Genomic DNA, 12,652 nt, shown 5'->3' with positions numbered 1-12,652 from the left:
TAATCCCAGCTACTCAGGAGGCTGAGGCAGGAGAATTGCCTGAACCCAGGAGGCGGAGGTTGCGGTGAGCCGAGATCGCGCCATTGCACTCCAGCCTGGGTAACAAGAGCGAAACTCCGTCTCAAAAAAAAAAAAATTATTTTAATAGAAATCACGTTAATCTTTAGAACTACCTGAGGTAGTGGGATAGGAACTATTAACCACGTTTGCTAAGTTTGAGGTACTTACAACATATTACTGGTGAATGGGGCAGCTGGCTTAAAGAAAGGAAGGTCTTCTCAAACAGCCCTCTTTTTACATACATGGCACAATGATTCATGATTTATTATATTGTAAATGATGAAAGTGGAATATTTATAAGAATGCAAATCACATTTCCTTTACACAATAGTATTGGACTGATTTCAAAGTGTTTTGATATATGCTTCTATCCTTATCATGGTCCAGTGAGAAAGAAAATATAATATTCCTCTTTATAGATATGCCAGTAGAAGTTAAGAAAAGTTGTCTTGATCAATAGCATATGCAATAGCAAGTGGAAAACCCATGTTTTTTTAATCTAGAATTTAATGCTAGCAGTCTATGCTCTCATAGATGTTTTATGTAGTTGAATGTTTTTTAAAAAGTCTAAGCCTGACAACTTTGCTATTTAAAATATTTAAAATAAACATAGCCTTGCCATTTTAAAAATAAAATGTTATCTTTTTATTATGACAAAATTCAGAAAATAAACAAAAGAACAAAACAGAAATGACCACCAGTAATCATTTAATATGAATCATTCAACTCCATTCTTCCTATAAAATTACAAAATTGAAATATATTTTAAAATTTGTGTAAAAGTTAGAGGATAGTTTGATTTAAATCAATTATTTAAATTTATTTTTGGTCAAGCAATAATAATTCAATGAATTTTTCAAATCAGAATTGCCATGATATAGCTTCACATACATAAAACAAGTTAACATGAGGAATACTCTTTCCTATAGTTTTCTTTATTTGTTGATTTTATCTTAATTACTCTACCAGAGACAAATTTTATCTAAAGAGACAGACTATATCTAAAGGAGATGTAGAGATCAGAATATAGGACAGATTTGTTTTAAAAAGTTTAACATTTATTGTTTTGTGCCTAATAAATGTTCCTTCTCATAAATGAAGCTTTATTTCTAAAACTGTAATCTATGTTTATATGTATGTTTATTGAATATTTGTGTTCTGTTGGTAACAAATGAACTTTAAGTGTACTATCAAGTACTACTAATGCTAATATCAGTTACAGTTTCACAAACACTGTGCTAGACACTATTCCATGTGCCTCACACACTTTTACCTCATTTAAATATCACAACAACCCTATGACTGAGGTACTTTTATTGTTTAGAGATTACTTGATTGAAGAAACAGGGGCACAGGGAGGTAAAACAATTTTTCCAGGGTCACACAGGTGAACATGAAAAAGCCAGAATTAACACCCATCAGTAGTGCTATAGCATTCATGCCTTCCATTAAAATTTAATTGAGGGCAAGAAACAACCCTTGTTTAATATGTAATTTCAATCATCTAGATGAAGAAAATATATGTATTAGAAAATAATAAGGACTGTGTATATATGATTTCAGACTATTTTCTATTTAAATAAATTAGGATATATGACATATTTGTTATAGGGAGAAATGCTAGGGAAAATCTGTCTCAGATCGCCAGTTCTGCTAGTCACAGATCTCTACTTGAAGTCAGAGATACCAACTTAACTCTTTGACTTGAGATTTTTTATTTCAAGGCATCAGATGAAATGAGCTCAACAGTCTGCCAGTTCTAAACTTCTATTGTCACCTTCTGTGTTATCACTCGGTAGTCTGTGAATCTTAAAGAGATTGACGGCTTCAGTCTTCTCCAAATGTTTCTCCTACATCCCTAGTTGTAAAGTGAAACTGAGTGTAAGGAAAGAATGCAAACCCATAGTCACTTTGGATATCCTTTAAGTTGCAGCATTCCAGAAGTTTGGTGACAAGCAAATACCCCTATTTTCAAAATGATGAAGTGTCAGTGTATTACTTTAAGTTGATTAGCTTGGAAATATTCCATAAGAGATTATTATAAATACTCTTTAGGAAAACTCAGACAGAGAGGTGCTGTCAATAAGGAGCCATTTTGGCTTCAATACAAATAAATTATGTGAATAGGATTCGCTTCCTTATTATATAGACATTAATTGCAAAATGGCCTTTACTTATTTTTAAAGAACTTTTGAAAACTATAAATCACATGTCACATAGTTTTCCCTTTAAAGAATGCAATGCAGTGGTTCTTAGTATATTCACAGAGCTGTTCAGATTGACCCTTACTGAATATTTTTGCTTATTCAAGAGCATCTGGCCCAGTAGTATTCCATCAATATTTGCCGAATCTCCACTTAATGAATACAAGGATATAGCAGAAGAGAGCAGATAATTCTAGCTAAACCCAGATGAAATAATTGTAAAAACCAGAATAATTAAGTATTCAGATAAAGATTCTAGAAGGATATGAGTAAATGATTAAAAGAACACATTTATTTCTAATATTAGCTGTAATATTAACACATAGAAAAACAATGTAAGGCTTGTTAGTATCAAATAAGTTGCCAAATATGACATTGCCGCTTATATAACTTGAATAACTTTATGTGTGACTTAAATCCATAGGCACATCTTGGCATCTTCAGAGCAAGATGAATTAACACTCTGGAGTTTATATTTTATTTATTTAAAAAATAGATTATCACTTGAGAAAAGACAGCATCATAACATCTAATGACAAAGTGTGAAATTTTTCCTATAGGCCTTAGTGATTTAGCAACTCATAAAACCAAAGAAAGGAAAGTTTAATTATTATTTTAGGTTCTCTCACGGTGACTCTAAATTGTAAGTAGAGCAAAAACATATTCACTGGCAACCTTCTTTATATTAAAATTTGATGTCATAACACATTTGGTAAAGCAGCTAAATTATTTCTTAGTATATGCTTGACTGAGGCAGTTACTGCAAAGTAAAAGACAAAAGGTCATGAAGATTTTATTTTCTATCCCGTTTCACTTATGCCTCCAATGAGCATTGGCTTGGAGCACTTATCATCATGTCACTGATTAGTCATTCTTTACATTCTTGCCCAGGCCTTGGCAAACTACTTGGATACCCTAGTGAGTGACATCCCTGGGGCTTTGGCCTGGAAATATGTATTTTGAGTAATTAAACTTTCAGCTCTCTGCCCTGGTTCAGTAGTTTTCTTTATCACAAACACATCTTTCATAACTTGGCTCAAAAGACATTCATGACTTTTGATGTCATCCATAAATGCATTTTAAGGAATTAATTTCTGCTTTTAACCAATTACAAGATTTTATTAACAATCAGTTTAATGTGTGACAAGTATTAGTCATATTTTTATTGTAACATCATTACTGAGATTTGAAGTCACCTGCACTACCTTTAGACAAAACCTATTCTTATGATTACAATATATTTATTTGACGTTATGCAAAATTGCATTATGTTTTGCATTTGGGAACGCCATTTTCTATATGAAGTTGTTGAGGCTTATAAAAGGTCACAAGGAACTGATTAATAGCATCAAGACTAGAACCCAGGTAGTGCTGGCATCTGTATAAAGGAACCACACTTCTTTTTTTTTTTTTTGGAGACAGAGTTTCGCTCTTGTTACCCAGGCTGGAGTGCAATGGCACGATCTCGGCTCACCGCAACCTCTGCCTCCTGGGTTCAGACAATTCTCCTGCCTCAGCCTCATGGGTAGCTGGGATTACAGGCACGTGCCACCATGCCCAGCTAATTTTTTGTATTTTTAGTAGAGACGGGGTTTCACCATGTTGACCAGGATGGTCTCGATCTCTTGACCTCGAGGAACCACACTTCTAATGGAGAACTTAATTTCAGAGAACATCAGCCATATCTAACTATTGCTATTAATTTAAATTGTTTTGAGTGTGCATTTAATTTGAAAATTTGTATTGGTTTGTTATTTGTATAAGAATTATACATCTACAAAGGTTTTACCAGGTTTATATTTTTATATTTTAAAGTAGTGTTTCAAACAAATAAATTAAATTGGCACTTGGCGATGCAAGATTTTATTTTTATTTTAGAAAAGGTCTTTACAATATTTAAATCAAACCGTTCTCACTGGAATAATTAGGGGTAAGATGGGCCTCTGTTGATGCTGTTTGAAAAAGCCATTCACTGAAACTTTGGGGATAGTTATCTTCATGTACAGTTTCCAACTCAGATTAGACCATTGCTCCTCCCTATATTTATGCTTTGCTTGCTTTATGATCAATATTATTTCTGAAACTGACCCCAAAGAAGCCATTTTTGGTTTTGCTAAGATTTGCTTAAATGTAATCCTTTAGAAAATCTTAAGTGCATTACTTTTTGACTCTTAACTTAGTTATTCTGCTGTTAGAGTTGTTCAAAAGACTCATGCACATTTTAATAGGCAAGTTATTAATGCAATCAAACCTTTATGTTTTGGAGTTTTATAGGTAAAATTTATAGGTAAAATCTAGAGGTCTGTTTCTAAAATTAAAAACTGCTCCAATAAAGATTAAACAGATTCAAAAATCTTGGCAAACCCTCACAAACCAAAGCAAAATTAGGATATTTTGGTTGATTTTTTAATATTATGTTAGCAAATAAAAAATAAGTTAGATGTTATAAAAATATTCTTAAATGTGGAGGAAACTTAGTTCAGTTATCACACAAACAGTCTCTCCAGTATACACTTGAGTGTAAATTATATGTTGTTATTTACTTTAATAACAGTTTGCTCAAGCAGGAAACCTAAAAAACTATTGCAGGTATGCCCAGGATTGTGTTGCTTATTAACACCTGCAAAATAAGGCATAGTTACCTTTCTATTTAGACACTGACAATTTAAAAACTTCGATAGACATAAGCATAGTTATAGCCAGATAAAAATTATGCAAATCCTACTCCAGATTAACAAATGTATTATTGGTTCCATATAATGTACCAAGTTAGACATATAGACTAATGAGTTTAGGAATTGTTAGTCTTTTAAAATCTAAACCATTTGTAGCAAAATGTCATGGTAAAAGCCCAATAAAAAGAATAGCTTTAAGAATTCATTAAAATGTGAGGTATATAGAAGCAGAGAACATGGTTGGTTTTGTTGATTCCTATATACCTGTCACTTATAACAGACACATAAAAACTCCTATATAAATATTTATTGGACATAATGAAATATAATTATGGAGGCATAGTTAATTTTCAGGTAACTATACATGACACGTCAACCATTGTTTATATTAAAATGAGATGTAATTTCATATGATTTGCTGAGCTAAGTGTGGTCAAGAAGCCTGTGTTCTTATCACAGATAATCATAAAATTATTTGAAAATTATAGAAAATCTCAAATCATATCCCAAAATGGACAATAATTACTTGTACTGTATTTTCTCTTATTAAGATAATACTTGTGGTGCTATAGAATTTTGTCTCTAGGAATTTTATACACATCTTTTAATCTTTGGTTTTACAAAATTATTTTTTCATATGACAAATATTTGTTATCATTCCCACTTATCAGTGTGAGTATGATTTCTCAAATAGATGTAAACATAACTTCTAAATTTAACAACAGTCAAAATATTATGTAATAAAGCAGATGAATTGTATGCTCAATATTTGTTTTTGTAACAGAATATTTTATCAATTGTTACTACAAAAATTTTAAATGTAGTAAGTTCACTAAACTGAGAATATTATTTTCCCAAAGGGAAATTCCATTGGCTGTCGAGTAACTGGGAACTCTGTCCTTTATTGTAAAACATTTATGAAAATTACTTGATTTGCAACTTCATTGGTTGCCTTGGAAAGTTCATTCTATACAAAAAGGATGCATCATGTGAACAAGAAATGTATGCACACAATGCTCAGCAGAAAACTCTTGATTAAATGAAGTACAGTAAATGGTTATTGGTCCATTTCAATTTCCTTGCGTTTGCAGTTGCTTGAAAGCATGAAGTTTATCGTGTCTGTTTCGACAAAGAATGCACTTAAAATGAGAACAAATTTGATTTATTAATATAATTAAAAACATGTTAAAGTGAATGAAAAAATTAACATGCTGAACAAATGTTTAGAAAGTGGAAGTGATAGAGTATGGAGCCTTAAAAAAGACATTGATATAACCTTTCTCTTCAGCAAATTTTGAACTTATTTCATACCTTTTATATTCTAAAAAAAAAAAATACATTTCTAGCTTATGTGCCCATGAGTTTATGGAGTTCATTCTTAGGGAATTTAGGTGGATACAGATAGTTACCTACTAAAAAGATATAAATTGAAAGAGCTAAACTTTGGCTGTTGTGAACATGGTTACTTCAATCAAGCAGCAATATTAACCTACAAAGGTCAAGTCACATTTGTAGGTTAATAAAAAGGCCACAATAAAAAGGCCATGTTGAGGTTCTTACAGAAAATACATAAAAAAATAGAGACCTACACAACGTAATGTACAGGTGTTTTGGCAGTTTAAGGGAAATGTAATATAAAAATTTGCATAATACTTTGCATATATAATGCATAAAATATTAAAACTGTCAATAAAAACATGCTGATAATGCTTAATATCTCTTTAGTATTAGTTAAAAAATTAGCAAAGACTATTAAAGTTGTAAGTTATTCTCTTATTGAAAACTATTATCTGATTTACTGAAAAAATAACCACAGGTTTTGAATATCTAAAAACAACCACTAGAGGAAAGCGATAGACTTCCTGTAACATTTGTTAATGTAAGCAGACTGTGAGAATTCTACTAATCTAGACAGGAGAACTGTAATTTTTCTGCTGTCTTCTTTATTGATTTTGAGAAATTTGAAGTGCTTGCAATTCTGCACTAACAGGTTTTCATAAATACCCTACACTGACACATTTTAATTTTTGTGTATTTACTGGATATTTTTAAAAATCCAGTCATTTATTATATTTCAGAGCAAAAAAATCCTAATTGGTAGTAAAAGATTATATGAAAGATTTGCTTTTTTAATAAACATGGCTTTATATCACTTTATTTAGATATCATGAATTCAGATAAGTACTAACTTATAACTACCCATTACAGAAACATTCCAATTTCAATAAAACTAATATTAGTAATCAAATAGTTTCTCTAAGCTGAAATAAAATAACTGGAATAAATTTGCAAGTGATAGGCTATGGATTCTTAGTATTAATTGCAGTCATATTAGGCCACCAGTAACATGATATTAAGAGAAAACCAATAAATTTACCCAGTTAGTCTCTTGGAATGTGAGTAGAAGAGACAAAAAAGAAAAAAAAAAACTAATGATACAATTGTCACATATTATTGACCATTTTCTGCCCTTCTATGCTTTTCTAAGCTCATAGGCTGTGGTTATACTGCTATGATCAGTTTGAGTAGCTACTTGAATTTTTGATCTTTAAATACGGGTATACCTCTGAGACATTTCAGATTTAGTTCCAGACAACTGCAATAAAGTGAATATCACAATAAAGCAAATCATAGAGGTTTTTTTTGGTTTTCAATGCATATAAAAGTTATGTTTATGCTATACTCTAGTCTGTTAAGTGCACAATAACATTACATTTTTTTAAAAAACAATGTATATACCTGAATTAAAAAATACTTTATTGCTAATAAATGTTAATGGTTACCTGAGTCTTCAGCAAGTTGTAATCTTCTCGCTGGTGGAGGGTCCTACCTCAATGTTGATGACTGCTGACTGATCAGGGTGGTGATGGCTGAAGGTTGTGGTGGCTGCGGCAATTTTATAGAATGAGACAACAATGAAGTTTGCTACTTTGATTGAGTCTGACTGCCATGAAAGATTTCTCTGTAACATTCTATGCTGTTTGATAGCATTTTACACATAGTAGAATGTCATTCAAAACTCAATGAGTTTTGAGTCAATCCTCTAAAAAACTGCCACTCCTTTATCAGATAGCTTGATGTAATATTCTAAATATTTTATTGTCATTTCAACAGTATTCACAGCATCTTCACCAGGAATACGTTCCATCTTGAGAAACCACTTTCTTTGCTAATCTGTATGAAGCAAATCCTCATCTATTCTAGTTTTGTCTTGTGATTGTGGAAATTCAGTCACATCTTCTGGCTGTACTTCGAATTCTAGTTTTCTTGCTATCTCTACCACATCTGTGGTTACTTTCAGCAATGAAATTTTGAATCCCTCAAAGTCTTCCATCAGGGTTGGAAACAACTTCTTCCAAACTCCTGTTGATGTTAATATTTTTACTTCCTCCCATGAATCACAAATGTTTTTAATGGCATATAGAATGGTGAATTCTTTCCAAGTTTTCAATTGCCCAGATCAATCAGAGAAATCACTATCTATGGAAGTTGTAGCCTTATAAGAAGTATTTCTTCAATCATAAGACTTGAAAGATTAGATTACTTTTTGATCCATTGGCTTCAGAATGGATGCTGTGTTACCAGGCATGAAAATATTAATCACTTTGTTCATATTTTTCAGAGCTCTTGGATGATCAGGTAGATTGTCAATGAACAGTAATATTATGAAAATAATGTTTTTACTGAAGTATTTGTCAACAGTGGGCTTGAGACATTCAGTAAATCATGCTGTAAACATGTGCTGTCATCCACGCTTTGTTGTTCCATTGGTAGAGAGCAGGTAGAGTGGATATAGCATACTTCTGAGGGGCTTCAGGATTTTCAGAATGCTAAAAGATCATTGGCTTCAACTTAAATTCACCAACTGCACTAGCCCCTGACAAGAGACTCAGCCTGTCCTTTGAAGTTTTGAAGCCAGGCATCCATTTCTCCTCTATAGCTATAAATGTCTCATATGGTATCTTCTTTCAGTAGAAGGCTGTTTGTCTACACTGAAAATCTGTTTTTTTAATGAAGCCACCTTTATCAATTATCTTTGCTAGATCTGCTGGATAACTTGTTGTAGCTTGTACATCAGCATTTGCTGCTTCACTTTGTGATTTTATGTTATGGAGATGCCTTCTTTCCTTAAACCTTATGAACCTGCTAGCTTCCAACTTTACTTCTGTAGCTTCTTCAACTCTCTCAGCCTTCAAAGAATTGCAGAGAGTTAGGGTCTTGCTCTGTATTAGGCTTCGATTTAAGGGAAAGTTGTGGTTAATTTGATCTTCTAACCAGTAAGACTTTCTTCATATCAGCAATAAGGCTGTTTTGTTTTCTTATCATTTGTGTGTTCTCTGGAGTAACATTTTTAATTTCCTTCAGTATCTTTTCCTTTGCATTCACAACTTGGCTAAGTATTTGGCACAAGAGATCTAGCTTTTGATTTACCTTTGCTTTCAATGTGCCTACCTCACTAAGCTTAATTATTTATAGCTTTTTATTTAAAGTAAGAGATGTGTGGCTGTTCCTATCACATGAGCACTTAGAGGCCATTGAAGGGTTATTTCACTATTGTGTTTCAGGCCTTGTTTCCATACTGTTGTTCTCAGGAATACGGAGGCCCTAGAAGAGGTGAGAGATAGAAGAATGACTGGCCAGTGGAGCACTCAGAACACACACAATATTTAACCATCCAGTTCACTGTCTTACATGGGTGCAGCCTATAATGTCCCCAAGAAAATAGTAACCTCAGAGATCACTGATTACAGATCACCTTAATAATGAAAAAGTTTGATATATTGTAAGAATTACCAAAATGTAACACAGAGACACAAAGGGAGCACGTGCTACTTGTAAAATGATGCTGGTAGAACTTTGCTCAATGCAGGGATGTTGCAAACCTTTAATTTGTAACAATATGCAAATATCTGTGAAGCACAGTAAAGGCACGTGCAATAAAACATGGTTTTCCAGTACTGTGATGTTAAACCATATCATGAAATTCTTGACTCTGAGATTTAGAAGGGACTGAAAGCTCAATCAGTTCAACTTCTCATTTCCAATCTTAAGAGGTACCTCTTTAAATTAAAAAAAAAAAAAAGCCTTTTATGATCTTTAAAATAAGTCCATGAAAATCCTTTGTATTACAAAATGTGATAAAATGATTGGAATTACCAGAATGAAAAAGTCGCTGCCCTATCAGACTGACATATTTGATTACACACAAGGGGGGAATATTATAAACTGTACTAATATAACTTCATTCCTTTTTACTGCTGAATATAATTCCATTGTGTTAATATACCACATTTTGTGTATTCATGCATCAGCTGATGGACATTTGGGTTGTTTTCACCTTTTGAATATTATAAATAATGCTGCTTTGAACATTTGTGTACAAGTTTTGTGCAAACATGTTTCATTTCTCTATGGCAGAATTCCTATTACTGGAATTGGAAGTCATGTGATAGCTATATTTAACATACTGAGGAACTGCCAAAGCATTTTCCAAAGTGGCTGCACCATCTTATATTCCGACAAACATATGAGTGTGTCAATTTATTTAATATATTCACCAACTCTTGTCATTATGTCATTTTTAATATAGCCATTTTTATGACTGTGATATATTTTATTTTTAATTTTTATATACCAATTGACTAGTGATTTTCACATCTTTTTATGTGTTTTATAACTATTCTCATATTTTCTTTGGAGAAATGTCTATTCAAATTCTTTGTCCATCTTAAACTGGGTTATTTGTTATCATTGAATTGTATGAGTTCTTTATATATTTTGGGTATACATCCCTTTCAGATATATGATTTGCACATATTTTCTCCCCTTCTTTGAGGTTTTTTTTTTTTCATTTAATAATGTCCTTTAAAGCAAAAAAGGTTTAAATTGTTAAGAAGTCTAAATTATCAGTCTTATCACTCGGCTCTCCATAATTTTTTAATTACAGCAACATGTATTGTAGTTTTGGTTTATGTGACTTGCTTCTACTAGACAGTAAATGTGAACACCTGGGCATTTTGTATCCAAAGCAACAACAAAGGACCTGAGCTACAGTAAGATATCAATTAATGTTTGTTGAATTGATTAATGGATTTTTTGATACTCTTTTTCTATAAGTAAATTTAACACTACTCAGTAACAAAATAAGATTTATTAAGGAATGACAATTTATGATTTTTGAATAATTAATTTTAGAAACATCTTTTTTCTTTCTTTCTTTCTTTCTCTTTTTTTTTTTTTGAGACGGAGATTTGCCCTTCTTGCTCAGGCTGGAGTAAAATGGCAGGATCTCGGCTCACTGCAACCTCTGCTTCCTGGGTTTAAGCGATTCTCCTGCCTCAGCCTTCTGAGTAGTTGGAATTATTGCTGCCCACCACCATACCTGGCTAATATTTCGTATTTTTAGTAGAGATGGGGTTTCACCACGTTGGCCAGGCTGGTCTCAAACTGCTGACCTCAGGTGATCTACCTGCCTCAGCCTCCCAAGTGCTGGGATTACAGGCATGAGCCACCAGCCTCTCAATTTTATATATGTGTATATATATACACACACATATATATGTGTGTGTATATATATATACATATATATACATATACACACATATATATACACACATATATATATACACACACACACATATATATATATATATACACACATATACACATATATAAAATTGATGGCCTTTTCCATTACTCTGGAGTTTAACTTCAAATCTTTCATAAGTGTACTGATATTTTATCTGATTTTGCACATTATTTTCTTCCAGCATTTCCATAGTAATTCAGATTTCTTAAAAGTTAATTTTTTTTTTTTGAGATGGAGTCTCACTCTGTTGCCCAGGCTGGAGTGAAGTGGTGCAATCTCAGCTTACCACAACCTCTGTCTCCTGGGTTCAAGCGATTCTTCTGCCTCAGTCTCCTAAGCAGCTGAGACTACAGGCACCTGCCACCACGCCAGGCTACCTTTTTGTATTTTTAGTAGAGACAAGGTTTCACCATGTTAGCCAGGATGGTCTTGATCTCCTGACTTTGTGATCCTCCCACCTTGGCCTTCCAAAATGCTGGGATTACAGGCATGAGCGACCGCACCTGGCCTTTAAAAGTTAATTTTTAAAAAATGTATTCAGCTTTTCATCCAGCTTTTTGTTGTACTCTTACTCCACTAAAAATGTTGGTATTTTGGTTTTGACAAAAATAGAAAGCAAATAGCCTTTTATGCTGAAACATCTTATTAAAGAAAATTTATTTTGTCTTTTATTTCTTTATTTTTCATATTAAAAATTTTTTCCTCCTGTTCATTAGTTTTAATGCTGATGATTATCAGGGTATAATTCTTAGGATTTTCATTACTCAATGTTACTGTAACAGTCGGTGGTTCACCCATTTTTTCGTTTGTGTGTGTGTTTAACACTAAAATGTACTAGTGCAACAAACTGGTTTTTACATCATTGAATAAACATACATTAAATGCCTTCCGTATGCTAGGCATTATATTGGAAAGTGATCTAAATGTTTCACTGTTTGGACGTTAGAAAAGACGGAGGCTTTCTGAGATGTTGTTGTTGTTGTTGTTGTTGTGACGGAATCTCACTCCATCACCCAGGCCGCAGTGCAATGACGCCATGTCGACTTGCTGCAAACTCCGCCTCCCAAGTTCAAGTGATTTTCTTGCCTCAGCCTCTTGAGTAGCTCAGATTTCAGGTGCACGCC

At 32.8% G+C, this 12,652-nt stretch overlaps 1 protein-coding gene across 2 annotated transcripts in view; it reads left to right on the top strand.

Annotated features, from left to right (window-relative positions):
- The window catches only part of FAT4 (FAT atypical cadherin 4), a 178,510-nt gene that overhangs the window by 59,722 nt on the left and 106,136 nt on the right, over positions 1-12,652 (top strand). The gene's annotated exons all lie outside the window — the stretch shown is intronic.

The sequence above is a fragment of the Aotus nancymaae genome, unplaced genomic scaffold (assembly GCF_030222135.1).
Source record: "Aotus nancymaae isolate 86718 unplaced genomic scaffold, 86718_ANA_hifiasm-v0.15.2.pri h1tg000033l, whole genome shotgun sequence".
NCBI lineage: Eukaryota > Metazoa > Chordata > Mammalia > Primates > Aotidae > Aotus > Aotus nancymaae.
The sequence above is the reverse complement of the archived record's forward strand: the minus strand, read 5'-3'. Positions and strand labels throughout refer to the sequence as shown.